We start from the raw sequence: 25,170 nt of genomic DNA on the forward strand, positions 1-25,170 counted from the left end.
TCCTTCCTATCGGAAAGATGCTGTGAAACTTGAAAGGGTTCAGAAAAGATTTACAAGGATGTTGCCAGGGTTGGAGGATCTGAGCTACAGGGAGAGGCTGAACAGGCTGAGGCTGTTTTCCCTGGACCGTTGGAGGCTGAGGGGTGACCTTATAGAGGTTTACAAAATTATGAGGGGCATGGATAGGATAAATAGTCAAAGTCTTTTCCCTGGGGTCGGGGAGTCCAGAAGTATAGGGCATAGGTTTAGGGTGAGAGGGGAAAGATATAAAAGAGACCTAAGGAGCAACTTTTTAACGCAGACAGTGGTACGTGTATGGAATGAGCTGCCAGAGGATGTGGTGGAGGCTGGTACAATTGGAACATTTAAGAGGCATTTGGATGGTATTTAAATAGGAAGGGTTTGGAGGGATATGGGCCGGGTGCTGGCAGGTGGGACTATATTGGGTTGGGATATCTGGTCGGCATGGACGGGTTGGACTGAAGGGTGTGTTTCCATGTTGTACCTCTCTATGACTCTAAAACAGTTATTTTGCTGTTGACAGGAATTAACTTTGATTTCAGTTAATTTGATATACCTGCATGGACAAATGGCATATCATTGAGATAGTTCCTAATCTCTTTACTGGCTGCATGCTGACTGTTGGTCAGTTTTAGTCTTGTAGCTACTAACTGTCTTAAGCACCTCACCTGAGATTATTCTCCAAATTTGTACCTTGACATTAAGGATGGAAAATGATTAATTCATCTGATGCACTCCTTCACCAATTCTAAAGGGAGACATTTGGTTGATCTCAGCTAAACTGTGAGTTTCTGCTGGGCTTTGGAAGGGACCAGAACTTCCAATACTGGGAGTTTCCAACTGGACTCCAAAAATATACCTCCCCAATGCAAGCCTAAGTAGCGCCTGAACATTTGAAAATGAGAAATCCATAAGTACTTTGTGGAGGTGGACTGTGGGAGTGGTTTAAAGTACATAGGCATCATGACTGATTGAGACTGTAAACCAGATTGTCAGTCGGCTATTGCTGAAGTCTTTGGTAAAGTGAAAGCACTACAGATTTGTTCCATCTGACTAGTGAGAACTCTTCACTGCAGAACCATTGGCCATGGCTGGGTGCAAGAGCAGATCTCACCCACTATGAAATCTCAGCCCTGAGGTTTGATAATGAAAATGGATGTGGTAATAGCTGAGCAGTCCTGACTTTGCATTCACAGGTATGCACATTCCACCCGGACTCACCACTTTGTAATCAAGGCTGGGAAGCCTGACTGATTTCCTTTATCCCCAACTCAAAGGTGGTTCGATCTGCTGTCATCACCATTGACATCACTTAACCTAGAAGAAAGGGAAATGCCAGAAGGGCTCAGCTACAAAAATGGGCAATGGGCAGGGAACCAAGTGAGCCATTTCGAATGTCAGCCTGTTTTTGGTGAATTTGATTGTATTGTAACTTTGCATTCGTATTTCCTTGACAGAAGATAACATTATGATAGATGAGGTAAATGCCATGATAAATAGAACTTGGAGAACCAACAAGAGCCTGGTTCAGATCAAGAAATACTTTATGGGTAAAACAATTACAGTTTTTGCAGTGACTGATGCTTAGCTAGGAAAGTGTGTGATTTTGTCTGGGCACTTTAAAAGCAGTCCTTGAACTCATTTAACTGTTCAGGCCTTCGATGGGAACAATGTGTCAAGTAAACAGAAAAGCTGGGCATCAAATGTTGCTGATCCATCAGGAGAGCAGTGAAAAGTGACATAAACAGAAATCCAGCACCATGTATCTGAGCTTGGAGAATTAAACTATCAAGAAGGTGAAGGCTGTTTCAATTTATCTGATTATGGAACACTCTACTTCTTCCAATATCCTACCTCCTTAAGTCCATGGAACTGAAGCAGAGCTTGACAACAGTAAGAGCTTTGAGATAATTACTGTGTGTGAGTTATTGTGAGTGTTGAAGCAGCTAAAACTCATAGCTTACTGGGCAGAGTACTGGTAAACATCCTGTTATTCTCCAGATAAGACTCATTGAGGCCTTGGCTTGAGGGACTAAATGATGTTGAGTGATAGGAATTAACCACATGATTATTTCTCTAGTCAAATTAATGGTCCAAGTGACTGATCAATCCTTAGTATTATGTACCTTCCTGGTTTAGGTATTGTGTTACCATGCTGCAGTAGGTGGTTGACTTGGCTACAATCTTCCAACACTAAGATTGTCATCTTGGAACCTTAAATAGCAAAATGACCATGCTGGCCTCCTCATATTACCAAATAACATAATCGCTGCAGAATGAGCATAATCTGCCATTGCCTTGCTTGGCTGGGTTTATTATAACACGAACCTTGATGATAGACTTTGGCTTCAATCCACAACTAAGGTGAAAGATAACAAGTCTAATGGACGTAATGATTCATTTAAAATTCTACACATTGCAGAACAACGTAACCAAATGCAGACTGCCTGGAATAAGCACACACAACACAGCTTTTGTTTGTTCTGTTGATCATTTCAAGGAGGGTTTCGTATGAAAACAATAATATTCCACACCCATCTACTCTTCAGAATCTGCAATTGTTCTGAGGTTTCTTGTTGTCAGTTGTTTGCTTTGATCCACTCACAGTCACACAGCTGGGCTTGCTTACGGATCTCTCACAATGCAGGACTGTCTGCAGGTGCACCTTAACTGTCTGCATGCCACACATTGCCACGCACAAAAACACAGGCTACCATTTACTCCCGAGGCAAAATCTGGCAAGTGCTGGTATGCAAATTAACACTTATTTGTTTCACTTTTTTTTGTTTGCTTGTGAAGTTTGCTGCTAGGCAAGGAAAGGAACACTGGATGCTTTGAATTCTCAAAACCAGCTCTGAGCATCCCATAATTGGTAGGTCACTTTTGCACAGCACCTTCTACTGCACCGGTGTGGCATTACCTGTTTTTCCCACCAGCCAACCTGTGCCTGGCTGAATGGCACTACCAATAGCCATCAGTCAGTGAAACATCAGGCCAGTTTTGTGCTGCAGATTGGGACCTCTTAGAATTGGATTGCCAGTGGCCATCAGACAGAGGGGTCCTTTAACTCAACTGCTGAAGTGCCACAGTTAAAAGGCTGTGTGTTGAACCAATCCCTTACCAGCATCAGTACATTTAGAATATTATCTGAATGGTGGCAGTTTAGGAAAAGGTGAGGTGCAACAAGACCTGGGTGTCATGGTGCAACACTTGCTGAAAGTTGGTATGCAGGTGCAGCAGGCACTGAGGAAAGCTAATGGCATGCTGTCCTTCATAGCCATGATGTAGAGGTGCTGGTGTTGGACTGGAGTGGACAAAGTTAAAAATCACACAATACCAGGTTATAGTCCCAGAGATTTATTTGGAAGGACTAGTTTTTGGAGCGCTGCTCTTTCATGAAGTAGCTGATGAAGGAGCAGCACTCCAAAAACTAGTCCTTCCAAATAAACTTCCTTCATTGCAAGAGGATTTGACTGTCGGAGTAAGGATATCTTGCTGCAGTTACACAGGGCTTTGGTGAGACCACACCTTAAGTATCATATGCAGGTTTGGTCTCCTAGTCTGAGGAAGGTCATTCTTGCTATTGAGGGAATGCAGTGAAGATTCACCAGACTGATTCCTGGGGTGGCAGGGCTGACATATGAGGAAAGACTGGGCTCGTATTTGCTGGAATTTAGAAAGTGAGGAGGGATCTCATAGACACATTTAAAATCCTGATGGAACTGGACAGTCTAGGTGTGAAGAATGTTCCCAATGTTGGGGAACCCCAGAACAAGGGATCACAGTCTAAGAAGAAGGAGTAAGCCATTCAGGACTGAGATGAGGATGATTTTCTTCACTCAGGGAGTTGTGAGCCTGTGGAATTCTCTCCCACTGAAACGATTGCGGCCAGTTCATTAGATATATTCAACAGGGAGCTAACCTTTGCCCGTGAGGCTAAAGGGATCAAGAGGTATGGGGAGAGGACAGGAATAGGATACTGGAATTGCATGATCAGCCATGATTGTATTGAAATGTGGTGCAGGTTCGAAGGGACGAATAGCCTACTCATGCACCTTTTTTCTATGTTTCTGTGTTAATATGTAGCGATGGTGTCTAGTTCATTTTGCCTAATATTACCCAGGATGGTAATAAATTGGGAAAGGAAGAAGCACATTGGAAATTTATGATAAAGTTAATCTTAATGTCAGGATTTAAAACAAAGGGAAACAAGAGGGTTTTGCAGTGATTGTGCTTTATTTAATCATGGCACATTCCCAATGGGACACTGAAAGCGCAAGATGGGAGTAAGTGACAGGCCTGTAGATCAGGAGAGGTGGGAGGGTGCTAAGATAGATTTCAATGTGGGCTGAAGATCCTGCAAACGTTGGATGAAAACACTTTAAAAAAATGCTCTCAACCTTGAAGAAAAAACGTGGCAGAGTAAAGAAGAGAGAGAATCCTGCTGTTGGTGGCCATCTTCATGTAAACCTCTTTTGGTTTGTGGAGGTTTCTCTGGTTCTGCCATTTCCACATGGTAGACCACTACTCCCTCCTTGATCTGTGGCAAGGGAGGGGAGACATTCTATGCCCTGTGGTAGGAAAGGGGGAGAAGTATTCTTCCTTGGTGAAAAAGGTAAAGATACTGCCATGTGTATCCCCACCTGATTTTCCCCTACTCTTTGTCATTCGCTACAAAACAAGAGAGGATCAAGAGAGCAGTGCCACCAACAACAAAATTCTGTCCCTCCCTTAATCTGTCATATTCTTTAATGTTTAATTGGCCCACTTAGAATATTTTTCTAAATACTTTCTCCAACTCTTGCAGTATCTTCAGCCCACATTGAAGTCTACCACTGCACCCTTCCACCTCCTCCTCTGACCTTCTGCTGCAGCCTTGTCACTTCTTCCTACCTTTTGCTGACAAGGTCCTTATGATAATAATTCACTGTCATTTTGTTTGATATAATGGAGGCAAACACACCCTTCACTGTGTTATCATCATACAGGAGTAGAATCATTAACTCTGTACTTCCAGCAGTTAGTCTGTCCCAGGTTGATAGGTGATTGTTGAGGTTTTACAGAGATTGGGCCACAACACACACTGCTATTGGATATCTGAGCTATGATGACCTTGTGTGTGGCTGTCCAAAATCAGTGATCTTATCCTATTAAGAAAATCTACTCATGAATGACCTCAAAGTATAGCAGAAACCTTCTGGAAAGGATGAGGGAAAGTTGCCTGGATGTCATGATTTGGAGATGCCGGTGTTGGACTGGGGTGTACAAAGTTAAAAATCACACAACACCAGGTTATAGTCCAACAGGTTTAATTGGAAGCACTAGCTTTCAGAGCACTACTCCTGATGATCACAACCACCTGATAAAGGAGCAGTGCTCCAAACACTCGTGCTTCCAATTAAACCTGTTGGACAATAACCTGGTGTTGTGTGATTTTTAACTTTGCCTGGATGTGAAGAAGTAAAGAGAAGATTATGAAGTTAGCTGTAATTTGTTGGAAATGGTTTGATTGTGAAAGGTGTTGAGGGTAGAGCTGCAGAGAACTTTGAGCTCCCTTAGTGACCAGAAGACTCACAATCCCAATCCAATCTTTTGGCTTGAAATGATATTTTGAGACAGGAAATCCGAGGATATCTTTTTAATATACATTTTAAAATAAAACTCTGAGATTCTGGGATATATATCCTTTGAAACTGCATTTGAAAATGTAATTAAAAACCACGCCAGAGTATACAGGAACCATTCAGATTAGTGCAGCCTTTCTCTGTTCCTTATGTAAGGCTGTAGTGGGGGATGACAAAGCTTTGATTCAAAAAGCTATTATTTTCTCCAATGAATCTACAGTATTCCAGGTGTTGCAGGTGCTCAGCATAAGACATCTGTACAGATCAGTTTTATAAAGGTAAGATTGGGCAGGAGGAGAGCGTAACTGATTGCCGCGGGCTGGAGCCAGAAACAGTGTTAGGCTTCAGTCATTTTCAGAAGTTTGGGGTCAAAGAGCAGGATACTGCGTGCCCCTCTGGGTATGTTTTTGGCTGGGGGTGGGCATGTAAAATGTGTGTGATGCTCAGCTTGCCACATTCCCACCCATCTGCCATACCTGCATCCACCATATGTAAACAAATTATTACATATCTAAAACTGACCTCTATAATAAGGTGTCTGTGCCAAAGTATGGCGTGGGCAGTTGAGTTGCTGTAGGCAACACAGATGTAAAATTCCTACATGTACAAAAGCAGGAAGGAAAAGGCTCCACTCATCAAGGTGTTTACTGCACACATTAGGGCAGTACCCCAGCCCAAGATGCTTCTTTAGCCCTCCTTTGGAATCACTTGTCATAAAGCCCTGTGAGTTGCCCATCTGGGGCAGCCATGATCCTCTTCAGACTGGCCTTCGTCGCTTCTGAACTCTGGTGCTGCTGGGAATGATGGAGCTCCCTGGGCCCTCATGTTGGTAAACACTTCCCAAGGGCAGTACTTGTTCAAAAATAAGAGGTGCAAGTCCCATAATTAGCCAAGTGATCCCACCCACAGCTTGTTACATTTGTAACGTTGGCTCCACTGAATGAGCTGCCTGTTTTCCATTCCCTGATGTCCAAAATGTATTTCTTTATTCTTCCTTCCCCTAAAATAATTGAATAAATTTGAATTTAACATTGGGTGTGCTTTTCAATGTCGGGAGCTTATTTATGATTTCGAGTCACATATCTCTTCATCCATCCATTCATTTGTTGTGTTCACTGCCCGATCTCTGATAGTAATCTGAACAAGTTCTCTTGGCTCCTCTCTCCACGTTTTACTTCCATCCCTCACCTGGCTTTCTGTCTGTCTTTTACTCATCGCTTTTATGTTTGTGCTTTTTCTTGTTCTTCTCTGAATCACTACATTAGTGCGAGCTCAGAATGTCAATGTTCAGACACGTATCTATTTCTCTGCTTCCTCCATCGGAAGTGAACAACTTTCACTTCATATCTCATGATGGGTCACTAGAGATTTGGAAGTCGATCTTCTGAAACCACCTACTTTTCTTGGAGTTCAGTTCCATGAAAAATAGCAAGCTCCTGTACCTTGCCAGGCTTTTATAACATCACAGGCTCTGACAATAATTGTTAATGGGGAATTCTTTAGAATGTAGGCTGTCGCTCATAAGAACATAAGAAGCAGGAGGAATGGAAGACTATTCAGCCATTGAGCAAAATCATGGTTGATTGCTTCTCTTTCTGTACTATCCCTATACCTCAGTATCTATTGATCACTGTGTCAATAATACAAGAACAAAAGAATTTTGACCAGCTCAATGACCACAACACTCTATTCCATAGACTCACAATCCTTCAAGTGAATAAACTTCTGGCCATCCCTGTCTTAAATGGCCAACCCGGTATCAGAGTTGGAAATACAAATCCTTTCAAGGCTCAAAGAGATTTTGTTTTAATCAGACTCAAACAGATCAGCTTTCAGAGATGTTTGAGAGCAGCTGGCACTTGTGAGATGTTAGTATTTAAAAGCTGGGTTCGACATGTTATTTAATAAGCTGAAAACAGGGATGATTTAGTGGTGATGGGTAATAAATGAAAAGTCCCATGGGTGATTTGGTGGTGGGAAAACAGCCAGTTGGTTGTGTGTGATAACACTGTTGGATATAGCAAAGCTAAAGAAAAAAACCCAAAAATTATAAAAGAAAAAAAAAAGAAAAAATGGATAAAACAAATGAGCTGGATTCTCCCCATCTGCTGCTGATGCTGTAGGAATGGTAATCACACGTCCTATGGCATTTGCCCTGCACAAGAAGATCACCGTGTCACCAAGAATGAGACTGACCCAAGACACTGCCATTGGAAAGGTTGCCTAACTAAGCACACCCAGTTTGTCAGAGATCTGAATCGCAAGGTCTATGGCTTTGCTGGTAGTCTCTAAAGACAAATGTGTGCTCAAATTCATCAAAAAAGGGAGTTGGTGCTCACATTGTGTGAAGAGGAAGTGAGAAGAACTCAGCAAGTGCTGGTAGCAATGAGAAAGGCCGCTATGAAGAAAGATTAATCTGGACAAAACTGTTACATTTAAAGTTCTTAAGTTTAAAAAAAGGTGCATTTTGAAAGGAAGGCATCACAGGGGCTAGAGACTCCATTTTAATTTGGTCCTGTCTCTCTCTTCCTATCCTCCCAAATTTTGTTGTTCTGGCACTGTTGATGCTGGACAACGCTTGGCTTACTCTTGGACCTGGCTGAAGGAGCCAGTGATGGGCGCAGGCAATGGGCATCTTTGGAATGTTTTTTTAGGAAAGGAAGACAAAGCACAGCTGGATTCTGCAGAGGTGGCCTTACAGGCGGATTGGAGGACATTCCCTTTGGCCTGTTTGTGGGTCCTGTCTACTTCAGGTAGTGGGCCGTGGAGATAGTTATAATTCCCGACTGCCTGCTTCTCTTCTGCTGCTGCATTCATGCCTGAGTGTCCTTTTAGAGGGAGCACCCTCAATACTTTCAAAGAGAGGTGGGCACCGTATGGGCTGGAGTGCATTATCTTCCATTCCGAACACTATTTAGTCCCAACCTTGTTTCCTTGCCTTTTGTTTTCATTTTTAATATTGCTACACTGCTCCTGCTGACAGTCTTTATAATTTGTTAATTGGGTGTTTAGTTTAATTGGTGGTAGGTTTCTAAAGTTAAAAAAAAAATGAGCTGGTTTCTTCCCTGGAGGGGATTGATTTTGGTACAGGGAATGGGTCCAGAAAGGAGAAGTGAAACTTCATGTTGTACTACACTGTGTATTTACAATAAAACTCTTGTAAATTCTTTGAAAACCTTTTGCCATCTCATTTGCTTTATCGATATCAGTATATATATAATAAAAACCTGTGCTGGGAAACATCTTCCTGCCACCTACCTTGAAGATTTTATATGATTTAATCAGCTCTCCTTCTACCTTCTATGGGATATGGTTTGAGTTCATTAAATCTGTTCTTAAAGGACAATCCCTTTACCTGAGGAATCAGATTTGTAACTTTTGGTTTTACTCTGTCCAAAGTAAATATGTTCTTCAGAGGCTAAGGAGTACAAAACTGTATAAGTGTTTCAAGTGTAGTTTCACAAATGTTCATACAATTGCTGTGTGAACAAACAAGGTGCAGACGGAGGTGTATGGCAGATGTATGGCCTTTTCAGCTGGTTCCACATTTTAATATGATCATGGGTGATCTGACTGTGATGGCAAATCCACATCCCTGTCTATCGTGATATCCTTTCTCCACCTTAATAAAGAATCTATCCACCTCTTCATTAAAAGAGTTCAAAGATACTGTCTTTTCAGGAAATTAATTCCAAATCCTCCATGAGCAAAATATTTCCCTCATCTCTATTTTCAATGAGTGTCATCTTATTTTTAAACAGTAACCCTCTAGTTATAAATTTTTCCATAGTCCTCATAGTGTCAAGAGTCTTGAGGACCTTATATGTTTCAGCCAAGAGTTGCTCTTAATCTGGGAATCTGTTCAGCTCAGTTGGCTGGATTGTTGGTGTGCAGGGCAGTGTGATGCCAGTAGCATGGGTTCAATTCCTATCACTGCTTTGAGGTTACCTTGAAAGACTCTCCTTCTTAATCTCTTGCCTGAGGTCTGGTGGCCCTCAGGTTACAGTCACCACAGTTGCTTCTCTTCAATAACAGAGCAGCCCCATGGTCTAGTAAGACTATGGCAACACAGCAGCTCTTATTCTTTTCAATTCCAGCAGATACAAGCCTAGACTATTCAATTTTTCCCATAAGACAACACAGCATTCCTCCCCTCCAATTCAGTCCAGTATCCTTCTCTGAACCGTTCCAACACATTGACATCCAGTACTATACACAGTACTCCAAATGTGGTATCACAAGTCCCTACTGAAGTCCAACTTTTATATTAAATTTCCTTGCAATAAATACTTCAATTCTATTAGCTTTCCTAACTACTTGTAGTACCTCCATGTTAGCCTTTTAGGAATCATGCAGAAGGATGCTCAAATCCCTAGGAATCTTATCTTTGCAATCTCTCATAATTAACAGGACAGCAAGTGTTATGATGGGTGACCTCAGGCAGAATGAGGCCAGCTGGAGTATATTGAAATAGTCAAGTCCAAAGGTGACAAAGGCATGGATGAGATCTTTCTCCGCACATACGCTTAGGAAAGGATGGTATCAGGGATGTTACAGAGGTGGAAGTAGACACGTTTAGTGATGGTGTGGAAATATAGCCAGAACTTACTCTAGAGTTCAAGAGTGATACCAAGGTTGGAAGCAATCTCTTTCAGCCCCTGACAAGTTGTGAGGCAGACAGATAGAGACAGACAGAAAAGGGTTTGTGTCAGTGATTAAGAAATGTGGTCGCAGTCATCCTAATATTAAAGGAAATGCTGCTCATTTAGTACTGGTGATTAGATGAGCATTGTTACAATGTAAAGACAGTGGAGGGGCTGAGAGAGCTGGGCATCATCAATATGCAAGCAAACACTGACATTAGGGCAGCATGTAGATGAGATATAGAAGGGGGCCCAGGATAAATCTTTGGGATACACCATCTTAGGTGCAAAGATAAGTAGGAGAAAGTGAGGACTGCAGATACTGGAGATCAGAGCTGAAAAAAGTGTTGCTGGAAAAGCGCAGCCGGTCAGGCAGCATCCAAGGAGCAGGAGAATCGATGTTTCGAGCATGAGCCCTTCTTCCTGAAGAAGGGCTCATGCCTGAAACGTTGATTCTCCTGCTCCTTGGATGCTGCCTGACCGGCTGCGCTTTTCCAGCAACACTTTTTCAACAAAGATAAGTCGGTTCAGATTCCTGAGTATAAATTGTCGGGGAAAAACATTTAGAAAATAAAGAAATAAAAATAAATACATAAAATGGTGGAGCGGTTATAATTGGGAATATTCAAGAAATCAGATGGATGGAAATATCGGAGATTAGAGGGGAGAGGAATTTGTGAGAGGCACCGTGACCACCATTCCCAGTTTAATCATATTCAATCTTGGTGAAGGATTGCAAAGATCATTGGATGACCATCATGAAACTCATCCCTGATGAATTTATTTTCTCCATTCCTGAACTTGAATACTGTGGACAATCAGAGCAGCTTTTCCTGTTACATCGCTGATTCAATCTATGCTAGATTCGGCATCATTTCCACAGCACAATGGTGTATTCACTCACTGAAAATCTAAGGAAGTCCCTTTGTCTATTTTAAATGGAACTAAATATTTTTACAGTGCTTTTAGACAATGCCCATTGTTAATTCTTGCCAGATATGGAATATAGAGGCCATTTTGTTCACTCTAGGAGTAGTGTTTTAACTTGAATAATTTTCTTTTGAGCATCCTATCTATTGACATAGCAACTGTGAAGCATTATCATAGTTTTGATTGTGGTAGTCTCTATGTGCATCGGTCATTGTAGCTTCTCTTTCTTTTACCCGAATTGTTGGCTAACATCTCCGTTACAAAGTGCTGAAGGTTAACTTGCAAAATGTGAGGCTGAAGGTTGCTGAGCCTCCCAAAGAGATTGAAAGTGAGAGGTGTGGTTGGAAGCATCTTGTCAATCTCACATTCCTGGCATACCTGCTATCTCTGTCTTCTGATGTTGTCCAGGTGTTCACCCTTCACTCTGAGATATGCTCAAATACAGTGGAACAGGAGCTTGGGTCAGTCTAAGCTGACTCAGAAAAGAGACAGAAAACAGATGCTGGTCACGTTATTAATCTTCTGTTCTGCAGGATATGCAGTGGCATGTGGTTCTTAATTTGCTTTTCCTGAGGTGACTCATGCTGTATGCTGTATGTCAAACTATTCCACCACACCAGTGCCTCCAGCTACCTGGTGCAAGTGTATATTGACACTTGCCCCAGCAATGTTTGACTATGAAGATCATTATAGCTGAGTCTGGATCAGTCCTTATCCAGTATTTTCATGTGTACTTCCAGCTAATGCTACCGGGAACTGCCAGGTTTTGGGAAAAGGCGGGGGCAAATCCAGAAATGTTGCTGCTCTCTGGCCAATGGAAATTGGGGATCTTTATGTTGATTTACTCACAGAATGTGGGCATCATTGGCTTGGCTTATGTTTCACCATCCTTTACATCATCAGTTGACTGAGCTATCGGTGTTAAAGCCGTGCTGTATTGGCTTGATACTGTTGTATTAAGGCATTAATGAATCTCCTCCTCTTAGTACTTTTAGTAATAATAAATTTGTTTCCTTCAAAGATACTTTTCCCAATTTATGAACAGTTATTCAAATATAATTGCTGACCATGCGATATTGTTTCCTATGTGAAGTAATTAATTGCTGATTTTTTTAAACATAATTTTACCAAAAACGCGATAGCCAGCAGAAATTAATGCAACATAGTCATCATAAGTCTGATGGGAAATTCAGGAGTAACATTTTCATACTGGGGAGTGGCTAGAATTTGGAACCTGTTACCACATAGAATGGTGGAGGCAAAAAACATTGACAGCTTTTAGTGGAATATAAGTACATGAGGAAGAAAGGAATGGTATATTGGTAGTTTGATGTGATAAAGGTTGGGATGCCATAAACTCCAGTGTGGATCTATTGGGCTGTGTGGCCTTTTCTGGAGGTTATTTGTAATTTTGTGAAAAGTTCACTCATGGAAGAATGCTTGGAGTTTGGTGAGATAACAAACAATTGAAATGTTTGTTGTTGCACAGGGAATTTGGAGTACACCATGCAGGAATTCTGTCCTTAATTGTATTGTGAGATTACATATAGCAAAAGACAGCTCATTACCACCTTCTCAAGGGCAACTAGGGGCAGGCAATAAATACTGGCTTGTCAGCGATGCCCATATCCCATGAGTAAATAAAAAAATAACCCTGAATGAGTATGTCTTTCAAGCTGCAGGGTTTTAGTATACTTGGGATTTACCCAAGTTCAATGTAGAGATGCTGAAAGGCACATGTATGGACTTTGCTGTTCACAATGTAAGACATATGCAATGGTTTCACTACAAGCACCCAACTTCAGCAGCCTATTACATTAGACAAACATTTTCTTGATATCAAATTGTGGACAAGAATAGAAACAATTTAAAATGGAATATTCTAAAATAGGAAGTGTACTTCAGGAGCCCTCCAGTAATAACTTTTCCATCCTTCTAAAAATAAAATAAGCACCAAGATTCTGGGTAAAGATCCTGTTTGTTGAACAAAGTTACAGGTTGAGATTCCCACAGGAAATGTATTCCATGTCCTAAGGTTTCTTGCTGCCTCTCTATGAACCCAGAATTTGGTGTAGTCACTGTTATTTTTAACTTGCTAAGAGGATGCTTCGTGAGCAGTTTCAATTTGTTTATATTCCCACGGGTAAGGCTGACCTGTCACCTCTACAATAGTCAGAAGTGAGATAATGTAACAATGTGCACTGTTCCTGTCCTCACTCACTCTTTTATAAGTCTTCAAAACTGTCAAGCTCCCTATTGCCCAGTGTCTGGCTCCTTCTTCCAATAGTCTATTGTCATTTTTTAACCCAAGCTTGATGTCACCAACTCATTACTTCCAATGGCATTTTGGAATATGAGATTTAGCATTTGTTTTAAGTTAAATTGCGAATTGCTTGTGTCATCTTTCTGTTGCTTGTGATATTATTTCTTTACATTAATCAATTGTGCATGTCTAATATGAAACTATAAATGCAACATATTCATGACTTGGGCTGATAAAATGCATCAAAATGTAATGTGCGAACCATCAGTTAGTTCTACATTGCTGTCCTCTCTGTCAGCCACTCTTACATTACAACAAGAAACAGCTGTAGGCTTCGATAGGAACAAAAAACAGTTAAGCAGCAAGTTTCAGCTGGTGACTTTGATCTCCTGATTATGCTGATGGTTGATAATCAATGCACTGCCTTTTGATTTAACTTCCAAAATGTGCATCAAATTCAGGAACTAGTGTTGGTGTCACTACATGCATCCAAGATAATAACTCACCTGCATATATATATAGTCTTCCAGTAAAAATGAGTAAATCTCTCTGCAATCAGAGGTATTCCAGGAGGAGTCTTTATGTTGCAACATTATACAGAAATAAACCTTTTAGTACAGCTTCTTTTATATAGTTCCTGAAGACATTGACTATTGGTGTGTGGTTTCATGGGTATTAGTTTTGCCAAGTGTCCACTTGCTATGTGTGAGCGCGGATAGCGAGTGATGGCCTCCCATTAATCTTAGAGGGCTCGACACAAGAACCTAATCTTGTCTTCATTTGACATCCACAGATGTATGCTTCTCTGTGGAATAACTGTTTTTTTATTGCTCCTTAAGTAGGAGATGTTGAGGTTAAAATCATTGCTTTGACGACAGTGAGGTGAGCTGATTTGTCACAAAACAGACAACAAACTTGGCACTTTCCTGTCCTATAGAGCTCAATTCCATGCTAGGCAGCACAATTACAATTGAACCATTTCACAGACTAGCTCCTTAAAACAGCTGTTGCTTCTGTATACAGCAGTAGGGGATTGACATTTTAAATTTTGATGATTACAATAGCCAGATGTTAGCAATCACAGCCAATGAATAGCTTGTTCCAAGCAATATTTACTGAAGGAGAACTGCTATTATCCTAGCGATTGAATGGATTGCCTACACCACTACCTTCCTAAAGGCATATTACTCTAAATGGATACTCACATGGAAATATTATTTGATCCATCAAGTTTCTTTAGTCAACTATTGACAACTACCTGCTCATAGATGAGCTTCAAGTTACTTACAATGGAACTTTCATATTTGACTGTAATGTGAGAAATTCTCCCTAAAGTTATTCCTGATGAAGGCCTTTGCTCCTCAGATGCTGCCTGACCTGCTGTGCTTTTCCAGCACCACACTCTCGACTCTAATCTCCAGCATCTGCAGTCCTCACTTTCGCCTGAGAAATTCTCCAGTCTACTCATTGAAATGTTGGATAAACAAGAATACCTAAATTTTACTCACACTCCTATTGCAAATTCAGTCATAGGTATATAGACAAGCATAATACATATAACACAAAGTAAACGTAATCCTTCTTGAGCAATGAGATTGATGTATATCAGAAAGGATGAAGTTAGTGCTCGTGGGCTGTGCAATGAAGCAGAGTGCTGCACAATATTTTGTCATGTAAAAATTCGGCTGGACAACCAAAGGAGTGGATAATTAGAATCATAGAATCCCTACTTTGTGGAAGCAGGCCATTCAGCCCATTGAGTCCACACTGACCTGCCAAAGAGCATTCCACCCAGCAGACCTACCCACCACCCTATCTCTGTAACTCTGCAATCCCCACCCCGCACATCCTTGGACACAATGGGCAATTTAGCATTGCCAATCCATTCACCCTGCACATCTTTGGACATGATGGGCAATTTAGCATGGTCAATCCATTCACCCTGCACATCTTTGGACTGTGGAAGGAAGCTGGAGCACCCGAAGCAAACCCACGGAGTCACAGGGAGAATGTGCAAACTCCACACAGACAGTCGCCCAACTGTGAAATGAAACCTGGGTCCCTGGCGCTGTGAGGCAGCAGTGCTAACCACTCAGAACCATCCTATTTCTAATGAAAAAAACCCAAGAATTTCAAAAGGCTTTCTATGTCCTATAAAGATAATTGAGTGAAAACAATCAATCAAATATGTCCATCTATGTTTTCCAAAGTTTGACATCCGCGTGGGTCCAATGTGATTGGAAAGGGAAAGGAACTTGCACTTCAATTGTACTTTTCAGTAACATTTCAGGGTCGACCCCCTCAAAACATTTTGAGAAAGTAGCCCAGACCCTAACTTTGCTAGTTGTTTTAAGCAGGTGTAACATTGATATTCCAGGATGGATGCAGTTGGTCAAACTACGTAGCTTTAAACAAAACCATTTTTTAACAAGATTACCAAATGAAACACAAACAAAAAAGAACAGAATACTGAATAGCTTAGCCTCTCCGAAAACCCAACAGATCATCCCAACTTAATGAGGCTGTTCCAAATACTTGCAACAATCCCCAAAAACACCCCTTAGCATAAAAGGTAAAATTAAACACAGGGTCTTACAGGAGAGGAGAGAGGAGAATCAGCCTGGACCTGCTTTTTTGGGTCCAGTGGCTTTTACATCACTGCTAAAAACCAAACCAAATCAGAAAAAAGCTGATCTGGGAGAACTGGCCACTTCCCTTTCATTGTACAAGTTTTTAAAAAAACTTGAAAACCTGAAGCTTCTGCCTGAGGCAGTATCTGTTAGCTATAATCAAATTGGACCTGAAACTCTTCATCCCCAGACTTTTTGAAGTCTGTGTCTTTTACGACATCTCTGAAAAAAAAACCAAGGACAGCATGGCCTTGTTAAAGGAGTAGCATCATCAGAAGGTTAACATTTCTTTTAATTTTTGCATATTCCTCCATTGTTCTTGCCCCTCCTTATCTCTGTAATCTTCAACTCTTTGATTACATTGCATACCTCCAATTCTGGTCTCTTGTATGTTCCCCACTTTTTTGACCTTACTGTTTGTGGTTTGCCTTCAACAGCCCAGGCTCTAGACTTTGTAATTCCATCCCTGTGTCTCTGTTGTGCATCCCTCTCTCTATTCAATTGTCGCTTTAAATATACTGCTTTGATCAAACCTTTGGTGACCCATCATAAAGATTCCTTATATTGACTCAGTCTCAATCTTTCTTTTATTATGCTCCTTTGGTCTGTGTTCTGATATTTTACTACATAGTGCAGTTAAGTTATGCTCATTGCTTTTGAAGTGCTACTTATCTCAGCATGTTTCATTGAAAGAGTCACATTTATGCTTGTGTTACAATCTGTGCCAATAATACCAGCTGGTACTGGGTTTGGGAGCCAGGAACCATAGCAGTATGGAGATATTTGGGATGCAAATTGAATGGCCAGCAATTAAACTGCTTTCCATTGATGTATAAGTAGCTCTTATGCGAAAATTAGCCAAGCACCAAATGTAATATTTCGATTTTATTTGAACTATAGAATTGAATTATTAATCCCAAGATACAAAAGGCTTGAAAGTGATAACTTCAGAAGTGGTTCAATACAGTTTCTAGAGCATTCAACCAGTGGAATAGAAACTCTAAATGATCATAATCAGTGTACTTAAAAGGTGGCTTGTAGTTCAAGTTCATGAGTTAAATGGCTGGTTTTCCATCTCTGCCCTGAGCTGTGTCTGGAAGATTACATCAAAGATTACGCCTTCAACCAGATGCCATTAACTTTCCTAGCCTCAGGGCAATTGCTTCTTATCAACATATAAGTGACATTGCAGCTGTCAGCTCAAGTGTCAGGATTGACATCTAAACTGAATCAGGATTGCAGTAGATTAGTATGCTATAATCTACAACATTTCGCCAGTAAAGAATCTTTAATATAAATTCAGTTAAGGATCTGTTGGATCTCCAAAAGCTTATTTTGTTTCACACAAGAAGAATGGCTTGCCAAAATGAAGTGAAAATCAACAAATCAATTATAGGAATAATACTCGAGTATGAATATATGGCTTTCTTAAGCTTTGCATCGAGGAATGTGAAGTCACTCAGGATTGGATGTGGGTTATACACACTTAAAATAGAGGGAGTGAATGGATTAATAAGGATGAGCTTGATCACATATTGTCAGCCTAGCCTCACTTCTTTGGATCTTATCACTGAGGGGCTGCATGTGGATGATGTCCTGCATGTATGAAAGATATTGTATAAATGTAGCCATGATTTGGAGGTGCCGGTGTTGGACTGGGGTGTACAAAGTTAAAAATCACACAACACTAGGTCCAACAGGTTTATTTGGAAGCAATAGCTTTCAAAGCACTGCTCCTTCATCAGGTGGTTGTGGAGTATAAGATCGTAAGATACCGAATTTATAGCAAAAGTTTACTGTATGATGTAACTGAAATTATATATTGAAAAAGACCTGGCTTGTCTGTTAAGGCTGTCACCTGATGCAGGAGCATCGCTCCGAAAGCTACTGTGCTTCCAATTAAACCTGTTGGACTATAACCTGGTGTTGTGTGATTTTTAATCTTTTAGAATGACCATGTTGGTTTCAGTCCTTTCATATGTAAATCCTAGAACTTTTTTTTTCAAGTTACATTCTCAAGTGAACTTTAACGATAGGTGCCATGTCGGCTCAGATAATGCTTTGAAGGTGTGAGGTGCCCTGTGTGGTTCATTAATTGCAGGATGGCTTAGCTCTGTCTATCACTTGTTGCTTCTATTGCGTGGCATGCAAGTAGTCCTGTGCTGTAGCTTAAGCAGGTTGGCACCGAACACATAGTTATAGGATAGTTCTGCTCCCAGTCAGCCCTTCTGCACTCTTCATTGAGTCAGAGTTAATCCTCCAGCTTGGTTGGAATGATAGAGTAGGGTGTGCTGAGCTCTGAGGTTACAGATTGGGGATGAATTTGATTCAACTGCTCCTGATGGCCCAAAGCAGCACAAGAGTACCCAGTTGTTAGATGAGTTGTTAGATCTATTTGAAATTTGTACCATTTAGCACAGTTGCTGAGCCAGACAACATGCTGGAGAATATCCTCAACATGAAAGAGAGTATTTTATTAATAATGTTATGGGCAACTGCATCTGCTACAGACAGTTAGGTAAGAATGAGGTCAACTTGATCTTCCCTCTTGTTGACTGGTATTCCCTCTTGTTCCCTAGACTTGTAACTATGATCTTCAGACATTAGACTTAATGGGTTTCAACATTGAGGGGTTGAGGAATCGCAGGGCAACTCCCTCCTGACTGTATACCACTGTATGATCACCGATGAATGGTCTCCCTGTCAATAGGACAGGACGTACTCAGAGATGGTGATGCTGCTGACTGGGACATTGTAAGGTATGCTCCGTCAGTATGACTATGTCAGACTGTTGCTTGACAAGTCTGTGAGACAGCTCTCTCAGTTTCAGCACAAGCTGCCAGATGTTAGTAAGCAGGGCTATGTTCCCCCCTTGTTCAATGACAGGTGATCCCCTGGTCCAATGAATCTGAGCCCAATTGAAAAGCTGCCACTAGCTCCCATATTGAGGTCACCCAATTCAGTGCAGCCAAGGAATCGCATATGTTTATGAAAGGAGCAATTTTAACTTATCCCGCATGCCGGGAAGTTTGAAAGGATTTGTTTCCCCATTGGTTTTGGTCCTCCCACCCTCACCCCCAGTTGATTTTACTTTTGTTTACTCAGTGAGGTATCAATGGTCTCTGACTAGTTTTGTCAAAGTGTCCTGGAGCTCACAGTTTGTCAATGACTGTGCTGGAATCTGTGATCTGCAGTCTGCAGTGACAGTGAGAGCATATGTGAACTGTTCTCTGAACAGATGAATTGTTGAATGCTCTGTAGAGTGCCCTGACCTTGATTTCAGTACTTGTATTTTTTGGAGGCAGATCCTCACTAAAAGGCAGATTTCATACTACACGAAACAGAAAATAAAGTTTGTCGGGAAACAGAAACTGATTCAGGGCAGCACGGCAGCTCAGCTGCCTCACAACGCTGAGGACCCGGGTTTAATTCCACCCTTGGGCGAGGGTCTCAGTGGAGTTTGCACATTCTCTGTGGGTTTTCTCTCACAGTCCAAGGATGTGCAGGTTAGGTGGATTGGGCATGGAAAATGCAGGATCACAGGGTTAGGGTAGTGTGGGTGGGTCAGGGTGTGGACTTGATGGGTCGAATGGCCAGCCTCCATACTATAGGGATTCTATAACTGAAACCACGCAACGATGTCACTCCCTGGTACAGTGCAGACTGGCTGAGGAGCCAAAGACTGAATCCAAGAGGTGGTAATAGGTAAATACAAGCCTGCTGTAGCTGTTTTTATAACTTCAGTGCATTGACTGAGAAGACTGACAGTGCTCAAAGTTGTCACTGAGGGTTCAGATCAATATAACACTGATCAACCTCATGGATACCGTTCTGAGCAGAGCTAAGATGGTTCTGGAGAAGTTTGCTGTTTTGTTGAAGAATTTGTGTTGACTGTCAGCTGCTGTCAACCAAGATTCAGTGGCAGAATCCTGGAAGAAAAGCAGTTAGATTTCTACCTGAGGAAGATTAAAGTCTTGAAGGACTTTGTGGCCAAATTTGACACCATGTCCGCAGAGTGGACTGCCCAGAATCTGCTACTTTATTTATAATTGATAATATACATCAACTGAGGTTTGTCTATCATTTGATTTAATTTTTAAACTAGTTTTAAAGAGAAAATCCAGTCTACTGTTTCTCCATTGGGCACAGAAGTAAATTTGGTTGTTTTGATTTGTTGGGAATTGTAACAGTGGTTACAGTTGGAGAGAATGATTAAAGTGATGCCATTTCTCCCACATTGTTATAAGTTTATTGAATTTCTGAAGATGATAATATACATTAACAGCTCCCAGTAAGCATGTGGCCTATTGCTCCTGTTGTGGTAAGGTAAGGCTCATCGCTGAAATAATTGCAATTCAAAGAAGACAGCACAGCTCCTTCCACATCCCAGAGGAACATACTGCAAAACTGATATAGCAAGCCATAATGAAACTCTCCATGCAAAGGCTTGCCTGCCAGTGTTTCACATTTCCGACTTTAGGTGTGCCTGCCTGTCTGCAGCGAATTTCCACAAGTTGTTTTGTGGTCATTAAAAGTTTCCTTGAATGAAGAAACTGTGATCTCAAGGGGAAGTCACTGAAAGGGAGGCAGCCTGCCTTTGTTTAATGCTGTTTAATTGGTAAGCAATTAGGGAGTGGTTTTCTCAGTGGTTAACCATGACCATACCACAGCTTCTGGTCATTTTGTGGAATGATGTCATGTGTAGGTAAGAAAGGAGTGTGGAATTTATAGATGAGTAACAAAGCAAGCTGGGAGAGCTGTTTGCAAAATGGATCTTTTAATAAAATCAAAAATATTTGTAGTTTGACAGTGCCGAATAATGGCATATATACTGCCTGGTGAAACTGTAGAGGCAGTGCCCACTACTGCAACTGCACCAAGTTAGAAAGAAATATTGATTAGTTACAGCTAAGTTTGGGCTTTTAAAACAAAGAATGTGACTTCCTCTGAACAAAACACAAAAAGTGCTGGAAAAACTAGGCAAGTCTGGCAGCATGTGTGTAGAGAGAGATAAGGTTAATTATTTCCATTCAGAATGATTTCTTGTTTGCTTGCAGAGTCATCTTATGATTTCTGTAGTACAGACACATCAAACATTGTGTGGTAAGTGGGTGAGATAAATTCTGTGTTAAAATTAAAGATATTTACCTACCTTTTACCTATTTGGGAAACTTTCGTTGGGAAAGAATCAGATAATTTTTGTTTCTCTTTTCCTTCCTCTAATGTCCATTTTGCCCTGTTTTTAGATTAGATTACTTACAGTGTGGAAACAGGCCCTTCAGCCCAACAAGTCCACACCGACCCATTCCCCTATATTTAACACTACGAGCAATTTAACTTGGCCAATTCACCTGACCTGCACATTTTTGGACTGTGGGAGGATACCAGAGCACCCGGAGGAAACCCACGCACGCAGGGAGAATGTGCAAACTCCACACAGAGAGTTGCCTGAGGCAGGAATTGAACCCGGGTCTCTGGCGCAGCAGTGCTAACCACTGTGCCACCGTGCCGCCTTTTGAAAGGTCTGGGTTTCTGCTGAGATTTATAAATGCTGCTTTTCATTACCACACTTATAGAACTACTCATGGTGAATGCTTGATTTCTCCATTCTGACTTGATATTCATTAATGTTTACAGTTCAGAAGGAGGCCATTGGGTCAGTTGTGTTTGTGTCAGCTAACAAAGATCTGACTATTGAGAGAAAATGAGGACTGCAGATGCTGGAGATCAGAGTCGAGACTGTAGTGCTGGAAAAGCACAGCAGGCCAGGCAGCATCGGAGGAGCAGGAGAATCGCTGTTTTGAGCATAAGTTGTTCATCAGGAAGAGCTTATGTTCTTCCTGATGAAGAGCTTATGCTCAAAATGTCGGTTCTCCTGCTCCTCAGATGCTGCCTGACTGGCTGTGCTTTTCCTGCACCACACTCTTCGACAAAGATCTGACTACACTAATTCCATTTTCCAGCTTTTCGCCCAAAGCCCTGGAGGCTATCTATGGCAATGCAGGTGAATACTGCTTAATTGCCTCAAGAGTTTCTGATGCAATTGTCCCTTTCAGGCAATGAGTTCCAGACTTCTATCACCCTCTTACTTAAAAACTTCTCCTCAACTCTCCTCTTAGCCTTCTACCTCCTATAGTAAATCTATGCCCCCCCACCCCGCCCCTGTTTATTGACCCTTTTACCGACGGAAGGAGTGGCTTCTTATCCACCCTATCTACGTCCCTCATACCCTTATATACTTCAGGTCCCGTCACAACCTTTGCTCCTGCTAGGAAGACAATCCTAACCTACCCAGTCTTGCTGCATTACTCAGACCTTCCAGCTCAGGCAGTGTAAATCCTCTCTGCATCTTCTGTAATGTGTTATTGCATGCAGTACTCTAGTTGGGGCCTAATCAGCAACTGTGCAGGTACTAGTATAATTTCACTGTTCTTGCATTCTGTGTCACCGCTAGTAAAGACAATGATCCCATATGCCTTCTTGAACACCTTACCTACACTGCTACTTTCAAAGATTTGTGGAAATGCGCACCAAGGTACTTCTGATCGTTCGTACTTTCCAGGGTCCGACAATTTACAATATAATCTTTTGCCTTGTTAGTCTTCTCCAAGTCCATTACCTCACACTTTTCCAGACTGAATTCCATTTGCCATTACTCTGCCTGTCTAACCAGTCCGTTGATATTGTCCTGCAATCCACAGCTGTTCTCCTCATTATTTACTGTTCTACTATTTTTTGGGTCATCCATAGACCTCTTGATCATATTTTATATACATTTAAGGCCGAGTCATTGACATATACTACAAACAGCATGGACCCCAGTACAGAGCCCTGAGGAAATCCATTGAAAACAGACTTCCAGTTCCAGAAATTTCACTCTACCATAAGCCTCTGCTTCCTGCCAAAGAAAATACATTGATTGTATAAAAAGGATAATCTATTCTTAAAGAAAAATAAGCTTTATTTTAAGTGTGATTGACAGTCAATGTCAATGAGAAAATATACTAAATATAAATAAAATTATAAGATATCAGAATTTAAAATGTGAAATCCCATTTTTGGCCAAATGATTTATCAATGTCCCTTAAGGAAGGAAAACTGGAGCCCTTCCCTGGTTTGGTGTACATTCAGCGAAAATCACTGTGTTTGGACACATTTATAGTGATTGGAACCTGGAATGAGATCCTTGATTGGGGTTGTTAACTGGTCCAATCAGGGAGCCTTGGCTGACAGATATAAACAGGGGATTCAGAGAGTCTCCTGACTTCAGGGAGTGACTCCAAGCTGGCTGGCCACAACCAGTGTACTGTGCACATGTAAATAAAGGGTGACTTGGTGTCAGAATATTGGCCTCTGTGCAATTATTTTGATCAACTTTTAAATTCCTTAGGGCAGCAACAGTCCGAAGTTATTTTATGCAGCAAGGTACTCCTGTTCCTTCCAACTCCACAAATCAAATCAACCTACTCTCCACCCCATTCCATCTCTACTCCAGAGAGGAGAGAAACCTTGGTGTCTGGAAGTCTCTTGAATCAATTATGTGTTGGGCTTGTCTCTAGGAGTTAGTCAGAGACAAGAGACTGGAATCCTGTTTTGTCCATTTCATGCCCAGAAAACAGCTGTTTTGTTGTTGGATGAGATAGTAAGACGTTGTAATGATCTGCCACTATCATGCTGTGATACTTCTGTTAGCCCCATACGAGATGTGTGTCACATAGTACTGAAGAATTCAGTGACCTTTTATTGCAGCTCTTGGCATTTACATATATATTCTACAATTACAGGCACTTGCATGTCAGGCCTCAAACTAAGCAATTTGGATGTACTACAGCAAGAATGTCATGCTGCAAGAGGACAGAGCTCAGTAAGATGCAGACTGAGAACTTTGTATCATTAGGCCACATGCCATTATATGATACTATCGTTACGAATATATTCCTTAAAGGTAAATCATACAATTGCTGCAAGACATAACACAACATTGTCTGCTTTATTTCCCTCTTCTTCATTGAATTCTCAGTGAGATCAGAAAAAGTAATCCAACTTTTATCTTACTCTGCACTATCATCTTGCAACATTGCTAAAGCAACAACCAAAAAGTTAGTTGTGCTCTGACTTATGATAAAGTACACTTTCAAACTTATGTACTGACAATTCCACATACAAATGAAACTCAAATACAGGCAGCTAAACGGTTTTTCAGCAAAGAACGATTTAATGTTTATCATTATCCCCACACTGACCAAATGTAGTGCAGAGGTGGGCAAGTCAGCGATGTTTGCAGTGCCGTGTCAGGGTTGGTGATTGCTTTTGGGTGGCACGGTGGCTCAGTGGTTAGCACAGCTGCCTCACAGTACCAGAGATCTGGGTTCAATTCCCCCCTCGGGCAACTGTCTGTGTGGAGTTTGCACATTCTCCCCCTGTCTGCCTGGGTTCCCTCCGGGTGCTCCGGTTTCCTCCCACAATCCAAAGATGTCGAGGTTAGGTGAATTGACCATGCTAAACTGCCCGTAGTGTTAGGTGCATTAGTCAGGGGTGAATGTAGGGGAATGCGTCTGGGTGGGTTGCTCTTCAGAGGGTCGGTGTGGACTTGTTGGGCCGAAGGGCCTGTTTCCACACTGTAGGAAATCTAATCAAAGCTAGGAGATGGATCCTCTTCATTCTGTAGAATGAGTTAATCCTGTTGGAATGCCAGAAATGTTGGCCTGCACACCTGCCTTTGTTTCAAGCAGCTCAAGACTGGGCAGTCTGACTGGATAAAAAGATTGTAGTAATTGATATTACTGTGCTTTCAGCAAATTATTAATAGGAGAATGAATGAGGCTACTTTCATTTCAGTGCTTGGACGGAAATGTTGATTTCTGATGGTTTTTGGTACTGTTTCAAGGTGTTACATTGCAAATGTGGAATGAGGAAGGCAGGAAACTTTACAACCGATAGTAGTGGGCTGAGGAGAACACTGCAGTAAGTTGGAGAAAGGTGGGAGGAAGGGACCCTTCATTGTGAAAGCCCTTTCTGCTGTCTTTTTCGATTGAGGGTGAGTACAACTGCAAGAAGAT

The 25,170-nt window shown here is 41.5% G+C and overlaps 1 protein-coding gene and 1 pseudogene across 5 annotated transcripts in view; both read left to right on the forward strand.

The window, feature by feature from the left end:
• col4a6 (collagen, type IV, alpha 6) overlaps positions 1 to 25,170 on the forward strand; it is a 421,315-nt gene that overhangs the window by 9,735 nt on the left and 386,410 nt on the right. The window lies entirely within an intron of this gene.
• On the forward strand, positions 6,308 to 8,695 carry LOC122557384 (annotated as a pseudogene).

The sequence above is a fragment of the Chiloscyllium plagiosum genome, chromosome 15 (assembly GCF_004010195.1).
Source record: "Chiloscyllium plagiosum isolate BGI_BamShark_2017 chromosome 15, ASM401019v2, whole genome shotgun sequence".
NCBI lineage: Eukaryota > Metazoa > Chordata > Chondrichthyes > Orectolobiformes > Hemiscylliidae > Chiloscyllium > Chiloscyllium plagiosum.